We start from the raw sequence: 25,585 nt of genomic DNA on the forward strand, positions 1-25,585 counted from the left end.
TGGCCACTCATTCATAGGATCTTTCCCATGGAAAGGATGATTCACATGAAAATGGGAGATTGAGAACCATCTTCTTCAACACGTTGTTCATAAGATCTTCCAAGCTATCACCTTCATAAGTTTCTGAAGTTTTGAATGGGAAGCAGCAAGTTGATTAAAGCCATTCTAAGATGTACTATATATCAGAAGTTCAATTAAGTGAACAAGACTCTTCCAGTCTATTGTACAAGACACGTGCTTACAGAATTCAGTTGAGTTTGAGTTAGAATGCATTAATCTGTACTTGTATTTTTCCATCTATCCATCCATTTACTGATCTAATATCATAGTCTCCAAAAGAATGACCACATTCAGATTTCCTTCAGACTCAGGCAATCCTATTAATCTTAGCATCTTTTGGACTGTTCCAAATCTTATAGCTTCAAACTGAGATTTAGCCTAACGGCCTATTCCAAAGTGTACAGGTTCAGATGTTCTCAACTGCTTGGAGAACACCTTCTATAATTAGATCCCTATATTAACAATCATCTCTCAAACTCATGCAGCACTGTCAAGCAGCATTTTATGCATTTGTTAGTTACCTTCACAACATTGGGGTGGTCATGGCTCTTAATTTGTCAATCAGTTGTACCCATTTATTATAGCAAGATAGCAATGAATAACCATTGCAATGGTTTGTTGACTTGCCTTCTGTCATCTTGCTTTTACGCTTTGGTGTGATATCAAATTATATACCTTGCTCCTTAAGATGTGTCAGTTACTGGTTTCAAATCGTGCATAGGTGCCATGGAAGACAGCCTATCTGAAAAGTCAATTGCTATAGTCCTTAAGCAAATTCAAACCTTTATTGTCCGCGTACAATATGTGTACAATGAGATTGGCTGAGCCTCCCTTCATGCACCCCCTCCCCAAAACAATACAACTCACAGTGAGGACAGAAAATCCCTAGCTGTCATGCCCCATCTGATTCAGAGGGGGAGGCCGAGCAGCTGACAGGGAGTGGGTGTGTGGCTCTGTTGGCTGTGGAAGAAACTGGGGAAGGGCAAAGGCCGGCTGGGCAGAGCAAGGAAGAGGTAGAGCAAGGGAGAGGGAATTCGGAGGAAGACTGCCCCCCCTTCATCCTAGGGCATGCAGGGAGGAACAGAGAAGGGAGCAACGTGAGTTGTGTGGCTTACGGGGGAGGAAAGGGCCCTGATTCCCTTCATTAGCTGCAGCTGGGAACACAGTGTTTAAAAAGGGAAACTGTGCACAGCAAAGTTGTTGGGAGCAAATCGTTAATTATCTGGTATCGTCAAGGCTTATCTGGTTCCTGGCATCTTCCCAACTGTGTGTGTTTTACTGTGCTTTCAAGTCTGCAATTCCTTCTCCTGCCCTGTCAAGTTAATTACTGCAGCATGGTTTGTGTGGATTTTTATTTACAGTTTGTATGTACTTTATTTTCAGACTGAATTTCCTCCACTTAAAGACTGTTCTTGGGAGATTTTTTTTCTCCAGCTGAAGATAACTTGGACATTGGGGGCAAAGTTGGAGGTATTAAAGTGATACTTCTTGCTTATTTGACTGTGTTGCCTTTGTGCCATGCCCCGGGTCATCACACTAGCCCAGTGAATTCTACTAACAAACACACAATCCTATCGCACCATGTAAACTTATTGCAGGTCGTGCCGGGCCCACAAGTTAATTGTACTATGTTGTTGTAAGATTATTTTCCATTCAGGAGTCTGACAGCCCAAGGATGAAAACTGTTCTTCAGCCTGTTTGTGCAGCTACCTATGCTTCTGTATCTCCTTCCCGATGGTAGGAGAATAAAGAAGTGCTGGCCAGGGTGTGAGTCATCCCTGAGGATTTTCCTCACTCTTCTAAGGCAGCGAGCAGACGCCTAGAACAGGGGTCTCCAACCTTGGCAACTTTAAGACCTGTGGACTTCAATTCCCAGAATTAGCTGAGGAATTCTGGGAAATGAAGTCCACAAGTCTTAAAGTTGCTAAGGTTGGAGACCCCTGCCCTAGAAGAGAAAGGGAGATGTGAAGGTGCTTAATGAGATGCCTCTTGGTGCGTATGTGTGTTAGAAGGAAGATATGCACCTCACTAATATAGATTGCTAGTCATAGAGTGAGGGAAATCCTTCCTTCCATAGGCAATGACATTGTTCTCTCTGGTGAAGCTTCTATTAGTCACTGAAATAGAGAAAGATATCTCCAGTTTTCTTTGCAGTCCCAGCAGTTCTTGGAAGTGATCTCGATCATAGTTATGTCTTGAGAGGAAAGGGTAGGCTTGTCCTTTGGCTCTAACGCAGCTTTGATCCCGATTGGGCTTTCCTGCAGCTACTTTTACAGAAAGTCTCTTATCCCTAGGAAGAAAGCATAAAGCAGTTGATCATGACAGGGCTCAAGATAAGGTGGGTGAACATTCCAAAATTCTCCGTCACAGTTCTGACTACAGGCAAAAGCATTTCAGGTGACTCATGCACTGTATATGCCCAGACAGGAAACTGGCATAGATCCCTTACCTAATATCATGCATTTTCTATGAGGATCATTCTTCAAAGAATTTTGCCCAGACTTCCAACATATCCATCTTTGGATAACACGATCGCTAGGTCATGAATATGCATCAAGTAAAGCAGAACACAAATTAAAAAATGACTAAACTTATTAAGATCACAGTCCTATATTTAACAGAATAACAGAGTTGGAAAGGATATTGTATGTCTTCTAGTCCAATCTCCTGCTCAAACAGGAAACCCTATATACCATTTCAGACAAATGGTTTTTCATTCTCTTCTTAAAAACCTTCAATGTTGAAGCATTCAATATTGGAGCAACTTCTGGAGGCAAGTCGTTCTACTGATTAATTGTTCTAACTGTCAGGAAATTTCTCCTTGGTTCCAGGTTGGCTCTCTTCTTAATTATTTTCCATCCATTGCTTCTTGTCCAGCCTTCAGGTGCTTTGGAGAAGGGGTCGCCAACCTTTTGGACCTCAGGGACCACCAAACTCATAATTTTAAATCCCGCAGACCAGAGATCCTGGGGAAATCCCCAAAAAAGTCTGCAGGAAAATTCTTCACCCCGTTTTCCTACTGATTGATCATTCTTTATTTGGGATCGCAGGATACCATTTCCAACTCCATTCTCAGGGAGAGAGAGGGGTGGGGGAGAGAGAGAGAGACTTTTGGCTTCATGCAAGGAAAGCAGCAGAAGTCTTTCTTTCTCTTCCCTAAACTTTGCCAGAAATGAGTCTTTCTGAGACTTGTCACACCAGCGCAGCCTCTTGGAGCAGGATGTCCTGCAGGGTCCCAAAGACTCATTTCTGGCAGAGTTTGGGGGAGAGAAAGAAAGACTTTTGCTGCTTTCCTTGTAGCCAAAAGCAGAAGAAGAAAGAAGCAGAAAGAAGCAGCCCGGTGGCCAGGCGAAGTGCGTGGGGTGAGTGAGGCAAGTCCCCCCCTCCGCCCTTTCCCCCCTCCCCTCACTACCTCATGCTTTTCACAATACAAGTGATGCAAGCCTTGTGTTCCCACGGGCCATGTGGGCAGTGCAGCCTTGTATTCCCGCGCAGCCTGGATTAATTGCTTGGGGGGTGTGTGCTTTGGGGGTGACATTTCTCTGCGGACCACCAAAATTTTCTCACAGACCACCAATGGTCCCCAGCCCACTGGTTAGTGACCACTGCTTTGAAGAATAGATTGACACACACACACACACACACCCTTTCTTTATGGCAACCTCTTAGCATTTGGAACATCGCTATCGTATCGTCCCTAGTCCTTCTTTTAATTAAACTAGACATATCCAATTCCAGCAACCATTCTTTATATGTTTTATCTTCCATCCAAACTTCATCATTTTAGAGTTCACTGAGACTTATTTCTTGACTGGCGTAATCCGCTTTCCAAAGAAAGGGAATCTGGAGGGAATTAGAAATTAGTTTCTGCTCAATGTCATACAGGAGTAAGGATAATTTGTCTTCATAGTAGAAGTACCTGATCAATTTTGTTTGGGTTCAGTGGCTCAGCAGGGTTGGGGTTAGTTAGTACTTAGATCCACTAGAAATACTGGAGCCAGATGTAAGCTGGGTGGCAAATTGAAGAACTCCTGGAAAGTGACAATAGCAAAACATTCCTGCCCTGTTGCCAAGAAAACTATACAGAGTGGGCCAAGCTGAACTCAAAGAAGTTTTATCTTTGTGTAACAATAATTACTTCCAATTGCATAAATGTCTCTTTCAAGCAAAGACATTGGATTAACTTTTTTAAAAAAACACCATGGTTTATTTTGTGTGTGTTTGTGTTTAGATTGAATTAACAGAAGAAGAAAGAATAAGCATAAAAATCTATCAGAGCAATCTAACCATCAGGCAGGACTTTTTTTTCTATGTCTTCTGCATCATAAAGTCAAACTACACAAACACAAATTTTAGTGGGATGCTTTACTTTTCTGCTTGTTTTTTGGCTTAAGTCCGGGGGAGGGAAAACCCTTGTTTTGCTTTATCAGTTACCTTGCTAAAGAATAAAATGGAAATAGATAAAGGGTTTTAAGATGACTTTGATTTGTTTCAATAGAAATGTAGAAAAGTAAGCAATGGTTCAATTTTTTTTCATTAATGAAAGGAAAAAGGATTTAATGCTGCCTGCCTTCTATATTTTTTTTCTGGCTATCCCTGTCCAAAGCAGACAATTAAGCAAATAATCTTGTTAGAAAGATTCTCAAAATGTTAAACTATCAGTTTGGACAGCAAAGAAGATCTTTCTGCCTACTTCATATTTCTCAAACAAGTTCAGACAGCAGGATAGTGGAGATTGGCATGAAAATAAACTGAGATGTAATATAATTGCAGGGTAATAAAACTATAAACACTGTTAATACAATAAAATTATATCTGGCATTGCTGTTCAAAAATGCAGCATTGTCGTTATTTAATATTTAAAGTGTTTTGTTTTTGTTTTTGTTTTGTTTTCTCTTAAGTATAGTTTTGACTGCAACCTGTCTGGGTTTTTTGGGGGGTTATGGAGCAATATTTTCAGACTTTCTGCTAAATGTTATTTAAAGGCATAGGCTTAAATAATCACCTTACTTTCACATAGCTTCCCTTCATTGCAATGGGGTTTATGAAGGAAAATCTCCCAGAGGTTTGTGCTCTTTGGGTAAAGATTAGTTGTCAGGCAAACTGATTTATAATAAGAATATGATGAACAATAGATTCATAGACGTCGATCCACCTAATAAACTTTGTCACTTAGGGTTCAGAAGAAAAGTTGTAATTTGATTTAAATCCGATAATGTTAATCAACAACTCATAGCAATATGTTTAAAGAAGCATCTTCAATTTTTTAAAGGAATTGGACTTTTTTTGTATATTTTTTTTATTAAGGTGTTTGATTATAAAAGTAAAAACTAAAGCAAACTAAACTCTTTTTCTCCCTTTAAGTTTATCCGTCTAGAATTGCTAAAATTAGGGTTGTCCAGCTCTGCCTATGGTTAAATGGACTACCTTATGTCTGGAGGATTAGGATTTATGGAACCCTAAAACAGGTGGTAGCAATGAACTCTTTCTGTGTTTTTCATGAACACACGGCCTATTTCCTAAAAAGTCTGGTTATTAGAATTTCCCAAATATCACTCTTCTATGGTTAACTACAACTTATTTTCTAAATGAGAATTGCTTCTAAACTATGTGTCCGGTCTAGATGTCTGTGCTGCATAGGATCATGAGTCTCAAGGGAGATTCAAGCCTATGACAGCAACTTGATAAATTAAAGATTATTAGAAGCAAAAGAAAGGAATACAAAGTTGGCTTACCTGATCAGAGCTAAAATAAGAAATACTTTTATAAAATTCTGGAAAACCTCTGTGGACTTTTTGCTGACATTTGGACAGAAATGACAATTTTTGGATTTGTGAATGGCTGGGGGGGTTATAGGAAGAAGTGAGTGTCATGAGGATAGATAATTATTAATTTCAGAAATGAAGGTGAATATACGTGTTCTGGACGTTACAACTACCATCTGATTATAAAGCAGACAGATTAAACTCCACAAAGGCATCCATACAAAGTCTTTTTATTGGTTCATCAGGCATCCTCAAGATAACTCATGGTTACGTCAAGATTCATCTCAATGTCCAACTCTTTGCATAGCTGACTTTCTGGTGTAAAAGGATAGTTCTCCTTTCATTCGGATAATGGTGGAGCAAGGGGGTGAAGCAGCACCATGATGCTGGGTTCAGGCAAGAGTGAAGGAAGCTCCCCCAACCCACCAAGGGTCAATTCAGTGACTAATCAGGATTACAAATGTGGCCACATGACATGGACTACATTTCCCATGATGCATTCCCTTAAGGGGACAGCTCCCAATTCCTAACTAACTATACCAATTCCCCATTAACTATATACTGTCTGGACAACACAATACATGTCCCAGGATAATGTCATGTGGCCACATCTGTAATCCTGATTAGTCACTGAATTGACTAATGGGTTGGGGGAGCTTCCTTCACTCTTGCCTGAACCCAGCATCATGGTGCTGCTTCACCCCCTTGCTCCACCATTATCCGAATGAAAGGAGAACTATCCTTTTACACCAGAAAGTGTAAAAGGATCAAAACTGGGTCAGTCACTGGGACCAGAGGTTTTGCCTTCTGAGTTCTCAGACTCATGCTGGAGCCCATCTTCAGGGAACTTTTGTCTAGCAGAGTGTGTGCTGTTGATACACACAGAACTCTGCTAGAGAGAAATTCCCTGAGGATGAGCTCCACTAGCATGAGTCTAAAATCTTGGAAGACAAAACCTCTGGTCCCAATGACTGACCTAGATTGGACCCTACAATTATTAATTTGCCTAAACTTTTGGCAAGGAAATGTGGAGTTATTTTTTTCAAATATTCATTTTCTATCTCTCTTCTTTTTTCCATTTCCTTTTCTTTTATGCACTTTGTATTTGTTCTATTTCCCCCCCTTTTTTCTGATTTTTCAATTTATATTATCCTTTGATATTGCAAAACTCCTTAATAAAAATTGTGTTGTTTTTTTTTAAAAAAAGAAAGGAGTCTGTTAGCACTTTTTCTGATGTTTTATTAAGAGGCATACACCCTTAACATTAAATGTTAAAGGCCTTCTTTTACAATGGGTGCATAGGCTATTGCAAGCCTAGCATATGTATTGCTATAAACAAAGACTGGATGTTTTTTGATTTACTATTATAATTTGAAAGTAAAGTAAAAGCAGCAGCTAGAAAACCTAACATAAACAGAAGGAAATTAATTTTAAAATTCCATTACAGATTAATTTTAAAGTATCAGTGTTTCACTTTATGCTTTCCTTGAATTTTACAGTAGCTCCAGATGTTATAATCTTTCTATATTTTCTATTACTTTTCAGTCTCTTTATCTTAACACAAATAAAAAATAAATTAAGAAGGAAAAGTCTCGTCCATCTGGACCTATATGTAGCTGGCATGCTTCATGGTCTACAGTCTGCATCCTGCTAAAATCAGTGACAAAATAATTAATACTTTGAACAAAAAATATATTGTAATAATATTAACTACAGATATTAAATGGATTTGTTTGTTTTATGAGCAAACTGTTCTTTACAAGTTCTATGGAAGGGGCAATGATTGCTTATACTGGGATATAAGGCTGTTTTACTTACATATCTGAACTTAATCCTTGGAAGGATTAACTTCAAAATAAATATTTTTGCTAAGGCTGTATTTTACACATAGACAGATTTATATAATTGGATCACATCATAATCTCAAACATCAAAACTAAACACACCCAATCAAAGTTGTCACCTAAATTTCCAGAGCTACTAAAAAAAAATAGTGATAAGGATCCACAACTTTCCACATAAATTCAATATTAGTCAACAACTTGTACTTGCAGATATTGGAAGTAGGAGTTTTTAACAGGATTTAATGCTTTGGAGATGACTGATGAAATTTATAGGAGAGACAATGCATTTCTTGTAGTGGCACCAGAACATATTTTTTTTTGATGGCGTGCTGGATTTGAAACTCAGAAAGTAGGATTTAATCATCTTTTATGTTAAGCTTCCAGACTGCACTCTGAAAATATGCTTTTGGGAAACAGCAAGAGGACTAGATTCAAATACCGTAGTCTTTGGTTTACTCTGACAGAAATTCTCTGAAAAGGCTAGGGAGTATAACAGGGGTGCAGTTTTCATTTTTGTTATTTGATTTTCCAATTTTTATAAGTAAAGAATACATTTGAAATAGTTAAGGTTGACCAATAGTTTTATATTCATATTAGAGATAAATGACTGAGGCTGAGTAATAAAACTTGCCTACAGGCTGGTGACTGAGATGACCTGCACAAATAATACTAGTTACTGCACAAATAATACTAGTTACTGCACAAATAATACTAGTTACTGTAGCACATCTCTTTGCAATTCTTGGGATTTTAGTAATAATATTAAATATTAATAGTAAATTTAGTAACTACAAAAGAGGGCTGTGAAAATATTTACAGACCCCTCACATCCTGGACATAAACTGTTTCAACTCCTTCCCTCAAAACGACACTATAGAGCACTGCACACCAGAACAACTGGACATAAGAACAGGTTTTTCCCGAAAGCCATCACTCTGCTAAACAAATAATTCCTTCAACTATTACAAAGTCTGCACTACTATTACTGTTAATCTTCTCATCACTCCTTATCACCTATCCCCTCCCACTTGTGACTGTATGACTGTAACTTTGTCGCTGATACACTTATGATTTATATTGACTGTTTCCTAGTATGATTTGATTGCTTATTGTACCCTATAACTATCATTAAGTGTTGTACCTTATGATTCTCGACTCCTGACGAATGTATCTTTTCTTTTATGTATACTGAGAGTATTTACACCAAGACAAATTCCTTGTGTGTCCAATCACACTTGGCCAATAAACCTATTCTATTCTATTCTATTCTATTCTATTCTATTCTATGTGATCACATCTTGTCCAATTTTCTTCTCTATTTCTCAGAAAGCTATGTGTGAAACATATCATTAGCTTTTGTTGTGTATTTACCACCCAGCTCATACAAGCAATAAACAAACACCCTTAATATCCAAGATGAAAATAATTATGAAGCATCTTAGATTTATCTGCTGCTTAATATGTTTACATGTCTTCCAAGGGCTTAGAAGACCGTACTTCATGTCTTCTAAGGGCTTAGAAGACAGACAATTTCAGATTTCAGGAGTGTGAGAAACTGGAGGTTTCTCCCATCTTCATAAATTGTGTTGGATTTACTTAGTTATAGCAGTGTTTACAGCAGTTTGGGGTTTTGGCGCTGGCTAGCCTTCAGCATTTCAAAAATGTTCAAAACTTAGCCTAGGAGAGGAGCATTTGGGGAAATTAAAAGAACAGTGAAGTTCAGCCACCAAGAACTACTCAGTATTAAGGCAAAAATGGGTGGATAAATGGATGAAATATGAAAACAAAATGAGGCCTACCATATCTGGACTGCAATAACCATATAACCATAGATAACACAAAAAGAGTTTTATTTATGTTATGTACTGTATTATGTATATAGTGTATAATTATCAGTTGAAGTTCTCATTCTGGTCCTCTATTGGAGTGGGAAAATATTCTCCCCTGATTGGTTGTTTGGCTGATCAGTTTCCTATAAAGGGAGCTATGACAGCCAGGGAGTTCAGTTGCCTCACAGGCAGTATGGAATAAAGAGCTGTTAGAAGTCACTCTGGCCTCACCTCCATTCTTTGCCCAGAACTTAACAATTTACTTATATTTATTGGTTGTGTGTTGATCCCTATGCAACACCAGTACCGCTAAAGTCATAGGGTACTGACAATTCATTGAAGCACTCTCAGGTTTTTTTTTGCACCAAAGACTGAAAAAAGTATATGGTGGTTTTAATGAGTAGTAAACAGATACCCCATTCACACATTCCAAATCAGGTGCTCTCTGAGCTTGGTTGTTTTCTTGCAGACGTTTCATTACCCAAACTAGATAACATCATCAGTGCTAGACATTGCTAGCCTTATTTCCACCCTGAGCTACAAATATTCTCCTTTATTAGTTCCAAATCACTTCTCCTGAATCATTTCATGCATATGTATAAGTACAGACAGATATATATTTGTGTGTGATATGTACATGCATATACACAGAATAGAAACTTTTCAATTGCTTTCAAAGTATTCATCACCTTTTCCATATTGTTATCGTTGACACCTAATTTCAATCTTACAGATTTAGAAAATAGCAACGGGACTCTTTTCAAAGCAAGCTGATTTGCTCATTTAATTGAGTAGTTTTGCTGTAGTCATCTTTCAATTGTGGGGAAAGTGTGGTCCAAACAATAACAACATGAAAATTATGTCACTTCTGAAGGATGACATCTTCCAGGAAGGTCACCACACTATCACCAAGATGAGAAAAAAGCCTGCAATTAACTTACGTATCGCTGCATAAAAAAAAAAGTCACATGTAGAAATTACGTTTCGAGTTAAAAGGAGGAAAAACTTTCCCATCCCATGTTCAGTTTATTTCAATCCACCTAGATTAAAAAGACAAAAGGCAGTGAAGTAATTACACAAATAAAATGTTGCAGTGAGTAACTCTTTTAAAAAATTAAGGCGCCAATTAGAAGCATTTTAATTACTAGTCCCAAGAGTCTGTACTGAGTCACTGAAAATGATAAAAATCCCTCGTTGAGGGCTTGAGAGATGAAAACAGGCAACTTTAGTCTGCTTTCAACAACCTTGCTTTATACCATGAGTCACAACTTAATCCTCCATTATTAACTGCAGCACAAACTGATCTTTTGTTGCTTGCTGGATGCTAGGTGCTTACTCTTTAAAACTAGCCTAATTAAGTGCTGCTTAATATCTTAGCAGTTTAAGATCATCACCAGAAAATTACATAGCAACAAGGCATGTGCGTTACAGTACAACCCTCTCTCAAGATTTACTCAGAAGTAAAATCCTATATATTATTTGGACTTACTGCCAAGTCAATTGGCACAGGGATAGCTACTCTAACATGGTGCATGTACTTTAGATATGTATATGCCTTATAGAATTCTTTATGAAACAGAGTTCTTTATTTCTCGAGGTGTGATTGGACACACAAGAAATTTGTCCTGGATGCATAAGCTCTCAACGTACATCCAAACAACAAAGTGGTCATAGGTCATAGATCATGAATACAGTCACAAATCCTAAGACACAAACAACAAGTGATAAATCATATGAAAGAGGAGAAGATGAGAAAAGTTGAAAAATGAGAAGATGAGAAAGTGAGAAGTATAATAGCAACACAACCTACTACATCTTTAGGCCTAAGACAGTGCTGTGGGAATTAGGTGTTCAGCAGAGTGATGGCACATGTGTGTGTGTGTGTGTGTGTGTGTGTGTGTGTGTAATATCTATCTTTGTTGTTTTGGCATGCCATCCTGAGGAGAGAAGCTGAAACAGTTTATGTCCAGGATGTGAAGGGTCTGTAGATATTTTCTCAGCCCTCTTTCTGGTACATGCAGAATACAGATCATCAATGGAAGGCAGACTGGTTATAGCAATAGCACCTAGATTTATATACTGCTTTATAGTGCTTTACAGTCCTCTCTAAGCGGTTTACAGAGTCAGCATATTGCCCCCAACAATCTGGGTTCTCATTTTACTCACCTTGGAAGGATGGAAGGCTGAGTCAGCCTTGAGCCTGGTGGGATTTGAACTGCCAAATTGCAAGCAGCTGGTTGCAGCAGAAGTAGCTTGCAGTACACAGAGGCTCCTTATAGTTAAGAGGCATCTATCCTTCCTTCAAATAAAACTTATGGCTGAGTAGACACACTCAACTCCAAGTACCTCTGCCAGTTACATACAGGCAATGCTGACCCACATGGACCAATTTAAGAAAGGGTCTTGTTTTTCTGTAGATTTAGCCTGTCAAAATGTTAGCAAGGAAGCTATACGTGATGATTGGCATCTCATGCTATGGTGCCCTAACACAGCTGTTCCTTCTGCCCTTATCCGCAGGAACCTTTTAAAATTCTTTCAATATTTGCTTTTCTCCTTTGAGTGGAATGATAGAAGATAGGGTGTTGGTGCTAAGATTAACGAGCACATGATTTATGCGAGAATGACATTTCCTCCTGAAGTTGAAATTTGAAATGATTTTGATGTTAATGGAACAAGTCATATTTCTTCAACCACACATTGTTCAATTCATATATATAATCATAAGATTGTGGGAGTCTGATCTGAGCTTAGCTGCTTTAGCAGATGTTTATTGTTCATTCCCCCAGAATTAATTATTTATTGTTAAATATGGTTGGATTAGCTATCAATAAAGTGGTTCATACTGTAACTTTCACAGGAATATTGAGATTACCTATGGTAGGCACATGCAGCACAATTAAGGGTTTTCAATTCAGAACATATGAGATTCCCAACAATAGGAGAGATTAACAGTCAAAAGAACATTGACATGTACTTTCAGTGAAGATTAAACAGCAGATCAATTATGAGAACCACAATAAATCTTAACGTCTTGAGAATTCTCTTTCAGAAGGATAGAGGTAAAGATTATATAGTCAATTCTTGTTTTGGGGGTGGGGTGGGATGAAAAGGAAGTCAAACCTAATCCAACAGTTCAGTTTTACATCTAATTTGTAAAAATAATTAGAAGTCTGTAATTAAATGCATCTAGAGCCTCTTGCTACAATAGTGTATTCCAATACAAAACTTACTGTATATATAACATTATATAATACTTTAAAGCCTTCTTTTTTTAAATCCTCAGGGAGTTTTAAGGTATTGGTATTACAAAATTATCATGTATATGCCTACAAACTAATAATTATTAAACAGGAAAATAAAGCAGAGCAGATGTAATAAAGAGGAACTTCAGAGCAAATAAATGGAACAGAATGGAATTATATTAATCATGAGACAGGCAATAAAATGATTGTGGAATTGTAATTTTTAGTTTTCCCTAGCAGAAAAAAAATGCAGTGAAATAACTTGAAATGTGTATGGATCACAGTTTCAGCATGTAAAGCAAATGAAGTTGGACTTTATTGATGGTTAAGCGGAAATTAACATAACTAAAATATTAGTGGGGGGTTTCTTTATTATTATGACATTAATGTTGGTATTGAATTGTATTACTGTTAATGTGTGCATACATAGTTTGTTATTTCATCTTAAGAAATGGAATCAAATATTGTCTAAAGAGTTACCTTCTTTACAAACTTTTACATGTGATTTTTTTTTATACTAATATAAAAATAAAATATTTTATAATTATATGAAAATATAAAGATTTTACTAGATATTTTTAACCAAGATTTTTACTTTACCTTTTTGGTATTTTAATCACTAAATACCTCAAGTTTTCTGTGTAGAAAGGTGGAATAAAAATCAAATAAATACAGATGAATAAATAAATAATATTTCTTCATCTTTAATCCAAACTCACATTTCTAATATTTAATTAATCAACAAAAATTAATAAATGATTGTTTTTATTTCTGGCATAGAAATAAAATGAGCCTTATGTTGAGAAGCATATATCTGAAATCTAAGGTCTAGCCAAGGAATTGGTTTGCAGGCTAAAATCAATAAACTTGTCGCCAGAATATTTATTTTATTTCTACTGAGTCACTAATCCAACTCCTTTTTGTCAGAGATTCTGTGGGATACACAATGAGTATGGTATCCAAGAAATCATTCCTCAAAGGTGGCTTGTCAATAGCATGAAAAAGTCCAAAGTTCACCAGCATCACCAATGTAGTGACTTGACACGGAAGAAAAATACCAGGCACAGACAGAAAGCAAATATGGCTGGCAATCATTGAACGTTTTATCGATATTCTGCATTCTTCATAAACAATGAATCAGGAAAGCCTTTTATTTAAGACTACATATCTACAATTTAAAGATATTTTAAAAAGAGATTGATCTTCATTTACAGAATGTTTTTTTTTCCTGTCAAAAAAGAAAGGAAGGAAGGAAGGAAGGAAGGAAGGAAGGAAGGAAGGAAGGAAGGAAGGAAGGAAGGAAGGAAGGAAGGAAGGAAGGAAGGAAGGAAGGAAGGAAATTATGGTTGAAATGTTGGATGTGGAGAAACCAAGTTCTAGTCCATCTTCAATCATGAAAGTCTACTTGATAATTTGGACCAATTTACTGCATATTCCATTTTCTTATATGCCTCTGGTGAAATAGCAGCTGCCTTGTGACATTTTATGCACTGGTAATCTTTTAGTTTTCAAGGATCCTAACATTTTTTTCTTTTTCTATAATAGGCTAGTCCAACTATTCTCCACAGCATACATATTTAACATTGTTAGATTTCTAAAAAAGATTTCTTAAAGTCAAGATGGGGACAGTTTTTCAGCCAGGTGCTATCCTTTGAAAAATCCTCCCCCGCATTGTCAGAATAAATAAGGTTGTGATATGATATCAGCAAGGCATGACAGGAGGATTTTGGGCCAATTTCTCTGTGTGTTGGTTTGTGTGTGTGTGTGTGTGATTTAATATTATATTAACTTAATTAACTTTAATTAATCTCCTCCCCCAAATGGCCATGTGGCTTTTGTAGGCTGGACAAGACACTGCTTATAGGCAGGAGTCTACATTGGCCATTGAAATCCTTAAAAAGGATGCTTTGAAATGGACAAAAACACTGTTTCAAAGTAAAAGTAATTTATGATTTGAGGATATTACTGCTTTGTTCCCGGCGTACAGTACAGAATGAAACCTCCTTATGAAATAACATACTGTATCTGACTTTTTTATAACTTTTAAGACTACATTTTCCCACTGCCATTTACTGTACTTTGGTGAAATAAATTCATGGGAATATTTTTCCGTGCCTATTTTTTTTTTTTTTTGTACGAAAATACCCTGTTTTCTTTAATATGGTCTTAACAGTCTAGGCAATCGTGGCTGAACTACAACTTCTATCATCCCATTCTTTCATACATGAAGGCTGGGGTGGCTGTGACTTCCCATTCAACAACAATTGGAGGTCAAAGATCCCTCTGCCTGAATTCTTATTTATTTCTCCTATGACTTTTTTTTGAAAGTTTTGACAACCAGAGTAAAAAATTAATACAAATTAAAATAGAAAAAGAAAAAGGAGGAAATAAAAGAGAAAACTAACGTGCAAAAAGAAAGAAAAGAAACAAGAATAAGAAAAATAGTAAATAAAGGATATGAAGAAGTGGTTTCTGATTTTCTACCCAGCAGTTGTAAGTACAATTATCCATTTATCTCTTTCTTTAAATTTACAACTTGTCTCCTTTCTAGAATCTATCCTACCTAATCATCAAAACCATAAATCATGATTTATTTTTTCTGTTTTCTGCAAAAGATCCTTGTTTACCTAAGAAAGCATTAGACTCGGGCTAATATATAACATCCATTCCCATTGAAATCAGTGAACAGTAAGTGGTGGACCAGTAACTTGGTGCTACTGATAACAACTAACTTGATTATGAATCAACACAACCTATCTTTGTCTTTATTTTCAGTGTGTGTATTGTTTTCAGTGTGTTCCACTAAGAGTGTCACAGGCAAGGTATAGTCTGCTTTGAAATCTTTTAATTTTCTTGTACAATAGTCTAATTTGTTGTGTTGCCTTCTACGTCATTAGAACACATTTAGCATTGCTGGATGTTTTCAAGAAAAGATTGGAAAACCATTTGTCTGGGATGGTATAAAGGACTCCTACCTTGGGCAGGGGGTTGGATTAGAAGACCTCCAATCAGGGGTGGGCTGCTACAGGTTCACATGGGTTCAGGTGAACCCATTGCTCCGGCAATCGGTTGGCCCCATCTGTCCTTCATTTCTGCAGTTTTGAAGCTCAGCTGAGGTGCGGCACAGCAGATTACCATGCCTCAGCTGTTTTACTCATCAGTGTTGCAGTGGAAAGTAAGTTGTAAAGCTGTAAAATGATGGTTTTGTAATGTTCTTCATGTGTCTGGCATGCTCTCACTCACTGAACCAGTTGTGAAACCGGTAGAAGCCCACCACTGCCTCCAAGGTTGCTTCCAGCCCCCAATGTGATTCTATATTTGAACAAAATGAGCAGATTATTACCTTCAGGACATGAGAAAACAGTTTGCAGTCCTGTTCCTGGGTTTCCAGCTGATGCTCATTCTTGTTGACCAGCCCTGAAAACAGGAGAAGCTGCTTAGAGAGGGCTGTAAACACTGTAGAGCGATATATAAGTCTAAGTGATATTGCTAGTGCTTTTGCAGGCTAATTCTGCTGGCTGCCAACTGCCAGTAGTTAAATTCCTTTGATCTTGATTGGTTCAAGGTTGATTCAGCCTTCCATCCTTCTGAGGTCAGTAAAATGAGGACCCAATATGCTTTGCAAATGGCTTAGAGAGGGGTGTAAAGCACTGCGAAGCAGTATATAAGTCTAAGCGCTGTTGCTAGTGCTAGTACTCCCATTGTTGGTTGCTGCCACATCTAATTATTTGCATAGAGAAGCTGAGGGAATTACAACCTGCCAAGTTTAAAAGTTGAACATCTATGGAAAGAATGTGAGGAGGAGGAGGGGATTTTCTTTCATGTACCACAAAGAAAGTTTGGAAAACATTATGCAAGTTTATTTGTATCAGGTAGAAGGGGGAAACTGCCCATTTCTGGCAAGAGGGTATTTCGTTGGTGCATGCAACCCTTGAAGCAAAAACATTTCCATCTTTGTAACAAACACATTTTTATTTATATATTTATTTATAAAACGTATTAAACAAAAATGAATGCATTCCAACTATCCGGCTACAAAGAAATTGCAATTTGCTTTTTTGTAGAAATAAGTTGTTTGTAAAAAACTGAGGTGGCGGGATTTTTTAAAAAATTGTTTTCTTCCCTCTTTGTAGCCAAGTGCCAACATTTCGGAGATCAGAAACTGGGACAAAGAGAAATTAATTACTCAATGTAAACCTAATTATTTCCTCCGATGAGTCACACATTCTTAATGAGGTCTCCCTTTTGCTGACATTTAGACTGGCTTTCTACAAATCTTCTGTGCTGTGCTCAGAACAAAAAGACAGCACCCTTCCTTGGAGGAAAGCCCAAAATGAGTTTTGGGCATTGAAAGATTTATGAGTTTGTTCATCTAATTATGTAGTTTCTGAATTGGACAGAAGAACAGAAGAAGAGGGAAGAAAGTTGGGGATTTCTCCCTTAAATTTGTTAGTCAAATCTACTTATGCAAAAACGATCTGGTGAAGCCTGCTCAGGGACTACACTATTGCAGGCCTGCTGGTTGGCAGAAGAAGCCAACACTTTTGAATTCTTACCCAACTGTTTGATAAACGTTGTTGTTTTTTGAAAGATTTTATTCTGGACCAATCTTGGCAACTGTAAATCCTGCCATGACCATCTCATACACTATTTGCGGGGAGCTCCGTTTAGGGTTGTCCTTGAAAATTTGCTCAAAACTCTAATCGATTCAAAATGTAGTTGCCCAGACATGGCATACCAGTTTTGTGGGTGTTGTCTTGCAATATGTTTGCAAATACAATTGAAAGTGCTAGTTTTAAACCTGATAGCTCCCAGGAGTCTTCAGGGGTAATCTCCATCATCCAGAGTCGCTTTATTGGTGAGATAGGTGGCGTATAAATGAAATAAGTCAGCGGCCTCTAACCTCTTGGGCACCAGGGACCGGTTCCACAGAGAGAGATTTTTTCACGGACCAGAAGGGTCATGGTTTTGCATCAGGGATGGGATTCAAAATTTTTAACAACCAGTTCTGTGGGTGTGGCTTAGGTGGTGGGCGTGGCTTGGTGGCCAACTCAATATCACTCACATCGAGGTACGCATCTCCTCGCCTGGCCTCTCATGACTGTGGGGATGCTGCAACAGTCGTAAGTGTGAAAAATGGTCATAAGTCACTTTTTTCAGTGCCATTGTAACTTTGAATGGTCACTCCACACAAGCAAAGTACCAGCAAAGGAGGGGGGAAAAACTCCAGAGAAGTTCCTGAGACAGGAAGTCTAGTCCTGCCAAGAATGTAATAAGGGTTAACGGAGAGGCAGTTTCTGTAAGCAACACCAGAATGTTTCATTCCTGCCTTCCTTACAGGATTAGGCCAGTAATTTCTTCTAACAACCAGTTCTCTGAACTGCTTAGAATGTTAACAACTGGTTCTAGCGAATAGGTGCGAACTAGTAGAATCCCACCCCTGTTTTACATGCTGCCTGCATCCTGCAAATAAGTTTTTCTTGTTTGCACGGCCCTATTTCTGGCATGCTGCAGACCAGTGCTGGTCTAAGGACCCCTGAAATAAGTAAATAAATATCCTTCAAGCACAAGGGTGTCAAACTCAAGGCCCAAGGGCCGGAAGTGGCCTGTGATATGGCCAGATCTGGCATGTGGGACCATCCTGGTCTATCCAGTGCGAAGAGGAAAGATCAGGGCAGCGTGGCTTTGGCCTGTGTGAAGATGAAAGATCAGGGCAGCATGGCTTTGGCCTGGTCTACCCAGTGCTAAGAGAAAAGATCAGGCTAATGTAGCGTTGGCCACACCCACCCAGTCAGCCACACCCACTCCCCCTGAGGTCAACCACAGCCCTGATGCGGCCTTCAATGAAATTGAGTTTGACACCACTGCTCAATCCATCTAATCTGTTCATCTTAAATTGGAATATTGAGGGTTCCCCTCATAGATGAAGGTCAGGAAGAGGGCCAGAGAGAGGTTTTTTTTTCTTCTATTGTTGATCCATGCCTTTGGTCAGATCAGATGGTGGCCTCTTTGATGAGGAATAAGAAAATAGCTAAAATGGAATAATTTAATTAACTTTATAAGGATTGCCACTCTGGATTACAGAAACAGTTTTTGGTGAATGTTCCTTTTACTTACTTATTTTATTGATATTTTGATGGTGTGAACTGTGGGAGTCTCCCTGGAGGACAGTGGTGTATAAAAACCATAAATAATTGATAATATTATCTAGTCTCTAGTAAATTAAAGCTGAGTCTACATGCACAATAAAGGAATATTCTTGTAAGCTGGGAGAATGGAAAACCACACCATCTTGCACCTGGAAAACAAACAAACCAATAAACAAAAGCATTTTCCAACAGGAAGAAAACTAGACATTTTCTTCTTGATGGGCTGCATTTATATCTGCAATGAGTTTATTACGTATGAATGTGTCCAAAACTGGCATCTTCCATGTTCCAGCTTTGGTTTCTACCATTGGATTCAGATGTATTTGGAAGCTTGCCTGATGCAGCATTCCCATATGGTCATGTGATCAAAATTCAGACACTTGGCAACTGCTTCATATTTATGATGGTTGCGGTATCCCAGGGTCATGCGAACACCTTTTGCAACCTTCTGACAAGCAAAGTTGTTAGAGTTTGCAGCATAAATTCAAGTCCAGAAAACACACAGATGACTGATTCAGCAGAATCATTAACTTCTTTATATACATAAGTAAATGTACAATGCCAGTAGTTTCTTCCAACGTGGAAAGGTTACAGGCAAACACAAACAGATGCAGACATCTTACAGCTCCAGTTCAGAGAAGAACTCTAGTTTTAGTTTCAATTCCCAGAAAGGCACACAGAGCTGTCAGCTCCCATTGGCTGGTCTGTTGCCATGCTTACTTTGTTAACCATGTCTCTGCCAGTTAATGAATATACTCTGATAAAAGTCAGTGGAGAAGCCAGATTCACTTAACCACCATGTTACTAACTGAAGCACTGCAGCCATTCACTTAGCAACTGTGGCAAGGAAGGTCGTAAAAGGTCGTAAAACTCACTGAACAAATGTCTTACTTAGCAACAGAAATTTTGGGCTCAATGGTGGCCATACATCAAGAACTACCTGTACCCTGCTACAACCTTTCCAAATCATCTTCATTAGAAACATCCATCTGCTCAGTTTTTTAAATAAAACAAACAAACAACAGCAAAACAATTTTTTTAAAAAACTGGCCAGGCATAGATGTATGCTCAAAATCTGTTGGGGTGTATATAAACATTTCAATTTAAGATTATCACTTTTTCAGGACATCTTTTTATAAAACGTAAAAGGCTACATGTGCTCTGAAACTTTTCAATACAGAGCATAAGGTATATTTATAGAAACAAACTAGAGACTGTTTTGGCTGCAGTTATAGAATACCATATTTAGGGGACATCATTTCCAAAAAGAAAAAAAGACATAATATTGGATCTCACTCGCCAATACTGTTTATTTATAGAAGATGAGACAGGCTCTGACCAGATACCACTTACCATAATATTAAACCTCACAGCACTGGGCTTATTATTATAAGTCGCTCTAACTTACCAAGAGTTGCCATCTTGAAATTGCTTTCTGCCCAAGCAAGGAGGTAAAGGGAGTGATTATCATCTGCAGTCTTATATTTATGCAATTTTCTTCAGCCACAGATCATTTTAGAAGTCTAGACCGAGGGCTACATTGTTGTTCTGAAGCTTTGCCTGTGTTTTCTCCTTGTACAGATTTGGTATAAATATAGAGCCACAGCTTTTCTGGAAGGAACAGATATAATTAATTATCAGACATCTGTAAGGAGAAAAGGCCAGATTTCTTAAATTAGGATGCAATCGTTAAGGGTAGTTCTTCGCTTTTGTTTTAAAGGAAAATATTATTTAGACAAGCTTTGAAGCTTACAATGAATTTTTGGCCGATTTGTTGATAAGATACAAACTCTGAGGAGAAGAAACTGTGCTTATTACAATAATTTTTGAATTTCTACTTTTCGACCCCCAGTAGTGGGAAAGCAAAGATTGGTATAGATCTGGGGTGTCAAACTGGCGGCCCACGGGCCGGATGTGTGTCACATGTAGGCCACACCCACCCCAGCTCTGCAAAGGGAAAAACGTTGTGATACATTACATGACGGCAACATGACGCGGCGACACCTGTGGTATAGATGCTAAGGCAGGGGTGGGCAGGGACAATTAACTTTCCCAGAGAGCCACATGAAAAACTGGGACTGTTGTGGAGGACCCAACTAAACTTATTTCTATTGCTGGTGCTCACGTGTTGATGGAGGAGAAAGCTTGGAGTCTCGCCTTACCTTGCCTAAGCCTGGACATCCCTCTTCTGCTGCAGGTTTCCCAGTCAACTAAATCAGGGGTCCTCAATCTCCTGTCCATGGACCAGCACTGGTTTGCGGCAGGCCAAGCAAACAAATGAAGCTCTATCTGCGGGATGCAGGCAGTACACAAAACCATGCCTCCTCGGGTCCATGGAAAGTCCTCTCTCCATGGAACCGGTCCCTGGTGCCTAAAAGGTTAGGGACCATTGGATTAAAGAAGCACACTCGGCTTCTTCTCCTGCCCCCTCTGGTGCGCTTATTTCCATTTTATATTTCTAACTTCAAAATGACCTCACATGGACTGAACAAGGACAGCCAAAAGGCCGGATGTAGCCCAGGAGCCATAAAATGCTCAGGTCTGAGCTAAGGGCCTCCCAGCATAAAATCCTAGGATTCTGATTGGTTGGCAACTTTGGCAACTCAGGAATGGCAGCAGAGCTGCGGGAGTTTCCGGAGGTGGAACTCCGAGGCCATCAAGCGAGTCTCCCTGATTTAGGATGCAACTTTGGGGTTTCCCTATGTTGCAATTCCCTTGTAAGGCTGTACTTTTTTGTTGTTGTTGTTGCTACATGATTGCAAAAATAGTTGTGCAACAGGGCAATCTTAAAGGATAAAGGGAGTAAAATGAAAAGGCAACTTCTAATCTCTTCCATCAATTGTTTCTTATATTCCCCTCTCCCTAGATGTCAGAGGAAGCTGACATTTTCCAGCTGTTCTGCCTTCTGTCTTGACTCAGATTTTGCCCAAATAATTTTTTCTGGACATAATTTCGACCAAGGGGGACAAACACTTTTTGCTCCTACTGGCTGACCATCCATCTTTGCTACCCAGATATGGGTGGGCCTGCAACTGTCAAACCCTTCATAACAGAGCACCAGCAAGGAAACAAGAATTACACCTAACAGTGTGTGTATATATATATAAATTTATTAGAGCAATGGCTCAATGGTTTAATGATGCTGGAGATGGTTTCTATTCCAGCGGTTTGAGTCCTAACACTGCGTGTCGGGGTGAGCTTCCATCACTCACCTCAGCCTCTGTCCACCTAGCAGTTCAAAAGCATATCTACAGTAGATAAAATAGATATCACTTTGGTGGGAGGACAAGCTGGCAGTCAGATTCCTGTCCTCTGAATCTTCCTGGTTGCGGTGCCAGTTTGCAAGGCAGCTTTGGGGAGGGAAAAGGCCTTGGATGCTGCTGCAGGAAGAGTGGCTTGTGTTTCCTTCTGGTGCAAAGCCACCTCATCCTCTTGCGGCACCATGGAAAGCATGTCAGCGTTTACTACAACAGAGCTGGTATTTTGGCAGCCAAACTTCTACTCTGCAATTGCATTGTAGTCTCCTGGCTATTGTAACACTGCCACAAGCAAATAATATAATCATTTACATTTATTAGCCTCTCAACCGCAGTGGAGTCCATAAGTGGACTCCGTATCCTTCCCTACATCTGCAAGTTGAGTCATGGCAACCGAACTTCTTTTCTTGTTGGTTCGAAACATTTCACTGCTCATCCAAATTGCTTCTTCAGCTTGAGCCAGTTGGTTAGAAGGATCCCATTTAGGTCCTCCAGGGAGATTTCATTTTTAATCTAATCTGGATCGGCTCCTTAGGTGAGCAGGCAAGACTCATTGGGATGGAAATGTTCCAGCTCCTAAATCTTTCGCCCGAGATGGGTTCATTAAGTGTGGCCTCCTTTGTGAATCTTTGAAGAGGTCTTAATCTTCCTAGGGAATGATAAAAGAGCAACATAAAAATAATGGAGGACAGGTTGTGCCTGAGGCCTCCACCTCTATTGAAGGAAGGATTTTCTACCTGGATAATTGAGAATCTTCATCCACATTCCTCCCTAAGGTGGGATGATTTCTCCAGAAAGCTGATCCTCCTTTCAATTACTTTATGTGAGTCTCTTCTTCCTCAACTTTTTGCAATCTGGATTGAGCAGCCATTTAATAGCTAAGCTCCTGTCTTATCTTTCGGCTGTTTATATCTAATCTTCTGTCCTTCCTTTGCCTGCTTTCCTACAACCGTATATGACCAGCTACAAAATGTTAACTAACTAATGGATTTGATAGGTATCTTGGGTACAAAGAAATAGAAGAAGAAAAGAATTTAAAAGGACAGATAATGAGACTTAGCCTTTTAAAAATTGTGATTCTTTTAAAAGCAAGAATAAGTCTGGTATTAACACCACTAGCCTTACCTTTTTACTCTAAGAACAATCCTAGTAAAAATATTTAATTACATATGCCAATATGATATACTATATCTCCGTGTTTTTTCAAACTTGGCAACTTTAAGATATATGGACCTCCACTTCCAAATTCAGTGCTAAGTGGGGAATGTGGGGTGTTGAAATTCAAACATCTTAAGTTTGAAAACCTCTGAGATAACCAGATTCAGAAAACAGTTTAAAGACACAACAGGAACTGCATAATGAATTTTTTTTACTGTGGTTCATGTATTTACAAATAATCAGAAAAATAATAAACGATCTCAAAAAACAGGGAAGGACTTTGGGAAAGATGACAGAATTTGAAATGCTTATACAAAACCAAAACTATTCACTACAATGTATTTATAATTATAGTAGAACAAAAGTGGAATAATCAAAAGGACCATGGGGAAAAAAACCAGTAAAAAACCCAGTTAAACTCGAAGCTACAGTTTAAGGGGAAATTATACAAAATGCTGTACAGATGGTATGTAACTCTGCCTATGAATGTTAAGATAGATAAAACATATAACAACTATTGTTGGAAATCCCACTAGGAATAGTTTCCATGTGCAGTTGTCATGCAAAAAATTCAATAGTATTGAAAATAAATATTATTTATGACTCTTGCAGTATCCCAGGGTTATGCGATCCAGTGGTGGGATTCAAAAATTTTTACTACAGGTTTTGTGGGTGTGGTTTGATGGGTGTGGCAGGGGAAGGATACTGCAAAATCTCCATTCCCTTCCTACTCCAGGAGAAGGTTACTGCAAAATCCCCATTCCCTCCCCACTCCACTAACCTGCTTTCCAGCTCCATTCTCCTGTGCAGGGCAACAAAAGAAGACCCAGCTGAAGAGCTGGGACTTGGGAGGCAGAGAACAGATGGGGCGGGACCAGTCAGAGGCTGTATTTGCCGGTTCTCCAAACTACTCAAAATTTCCACTACCGGTTCTCCAGAACTGGTCTGAACCTGCTGAATACCACTTCTGATGTGATCCCCTTTTGCGACCTTCTAACAAGCAAAGTCAATGGGGAAGCCAGATTCACTTAACAACCATGTTATTAACTTAACCACTGCAGTGATTCACTTAACAATGGTGGCAAGGAAGTTGGTAAAATGGGGCAAAATTTGCTTAACAACTGTCTCAGAGGTGGTATTCAGCAGGTTCTGACCAGTTCTGGAGAACCGGTAGTGGAAATTTTGAGTAGTTCAGAGAACCAGCAAATACCACCTCTGACTAGAGATTTTACAGTATCCTTCCCCTGCCAGCCCACCAAGCCACGCCCACAGAACTGGTAGTAAAACAATTTGAATCCCATCACTGAACTGTCTCACTCTATGAAAGAAAGTTTGGTCTCGGTTGTGGTCATAAGTTGAGGATTACTGTGATAATACATCCATTTCAAGTGCATTTCTGCTGCTGTGGAATTCAAGGTAGTGAGAGACTGAATTCCCAAGCCATCTTGGGGCTGACCAGACCTGGGTCTACTTAGCTTCAGCAAAATCTGTATCCCTGGAATGAAAAATCTGTATCCCTGGAATGAAATCTAGACCCTGGAATGAAAAATTGACCCTTCTGAGCCATGTTTTGCATATCACATTCCACTTGCTGTAACTAACTACCTGTCAGCATTCCAAATAATGCACCCATAGAAAGCAGAACTCCAAGGCAGGTAGATTCCTCAAGGAATGCTTTATTGGATACATCATATTGGCACAACTGGTAAAAACCAACTCTGAAAGTTCCCGCAGTTTTCACCTGATTAAAAAGGGAAAGTTTCTCCTTCCCCCAAGTCATCAGTCACATTGTCCAATGGAAGTGCTGGCTGGTTGCTTGGTTACCCCACTCCGCCTCTCTCCAGCCACCTGTTGGAATGTCCTTGGTTCCCAGGGGAAGACTTTTTGTTTTGACTACATACGCTCAGCTATCTTTCCCCCGCTACCTGACTCTTCTTCTTCCTTGTGGTGGCCCTGAAGCCTCCAAGATGGCCTCAGCCAGGTTCGTCTCAGGGTTGACACACTTGTTCAAACAAGAAATGGAAACCTTCCCAAAACTTAAGGTTTGGGGTTAGAATCTCTCCGTTTTTTCCCCCTCTGGAGAATCAAACGCCTAGAATCTATTATAGAATTTGACCTTGTTAATGTACTTAGCTGTGCATATAAAAGATTACAAAAGTGAGGTGTGCCTCACCAGCCCAGGATATGAATCATTGTCGGTGATACTTTCCATTGTTCTTCTTACATGTCAATTTCTATGGAGGAGAGAGGAGAGAAAAGAGGAAAGGTATTTTCTAAGCTT

This window comes from Notechis scutatus, chromosome 2 (genome assembly GCF_049901735.1).
Source record: "Notechis scutatus isolate UNSWTSFEM ecotype Mainland chromosome 2, rNotScu1.2, whole genome shotgun sequence".
Lineage (NCBI taxonomy): Eukaryota > Metazoa > Chordata > Lepidosauria > Squamata > Elapidae > Notechis > Notechis scutatus.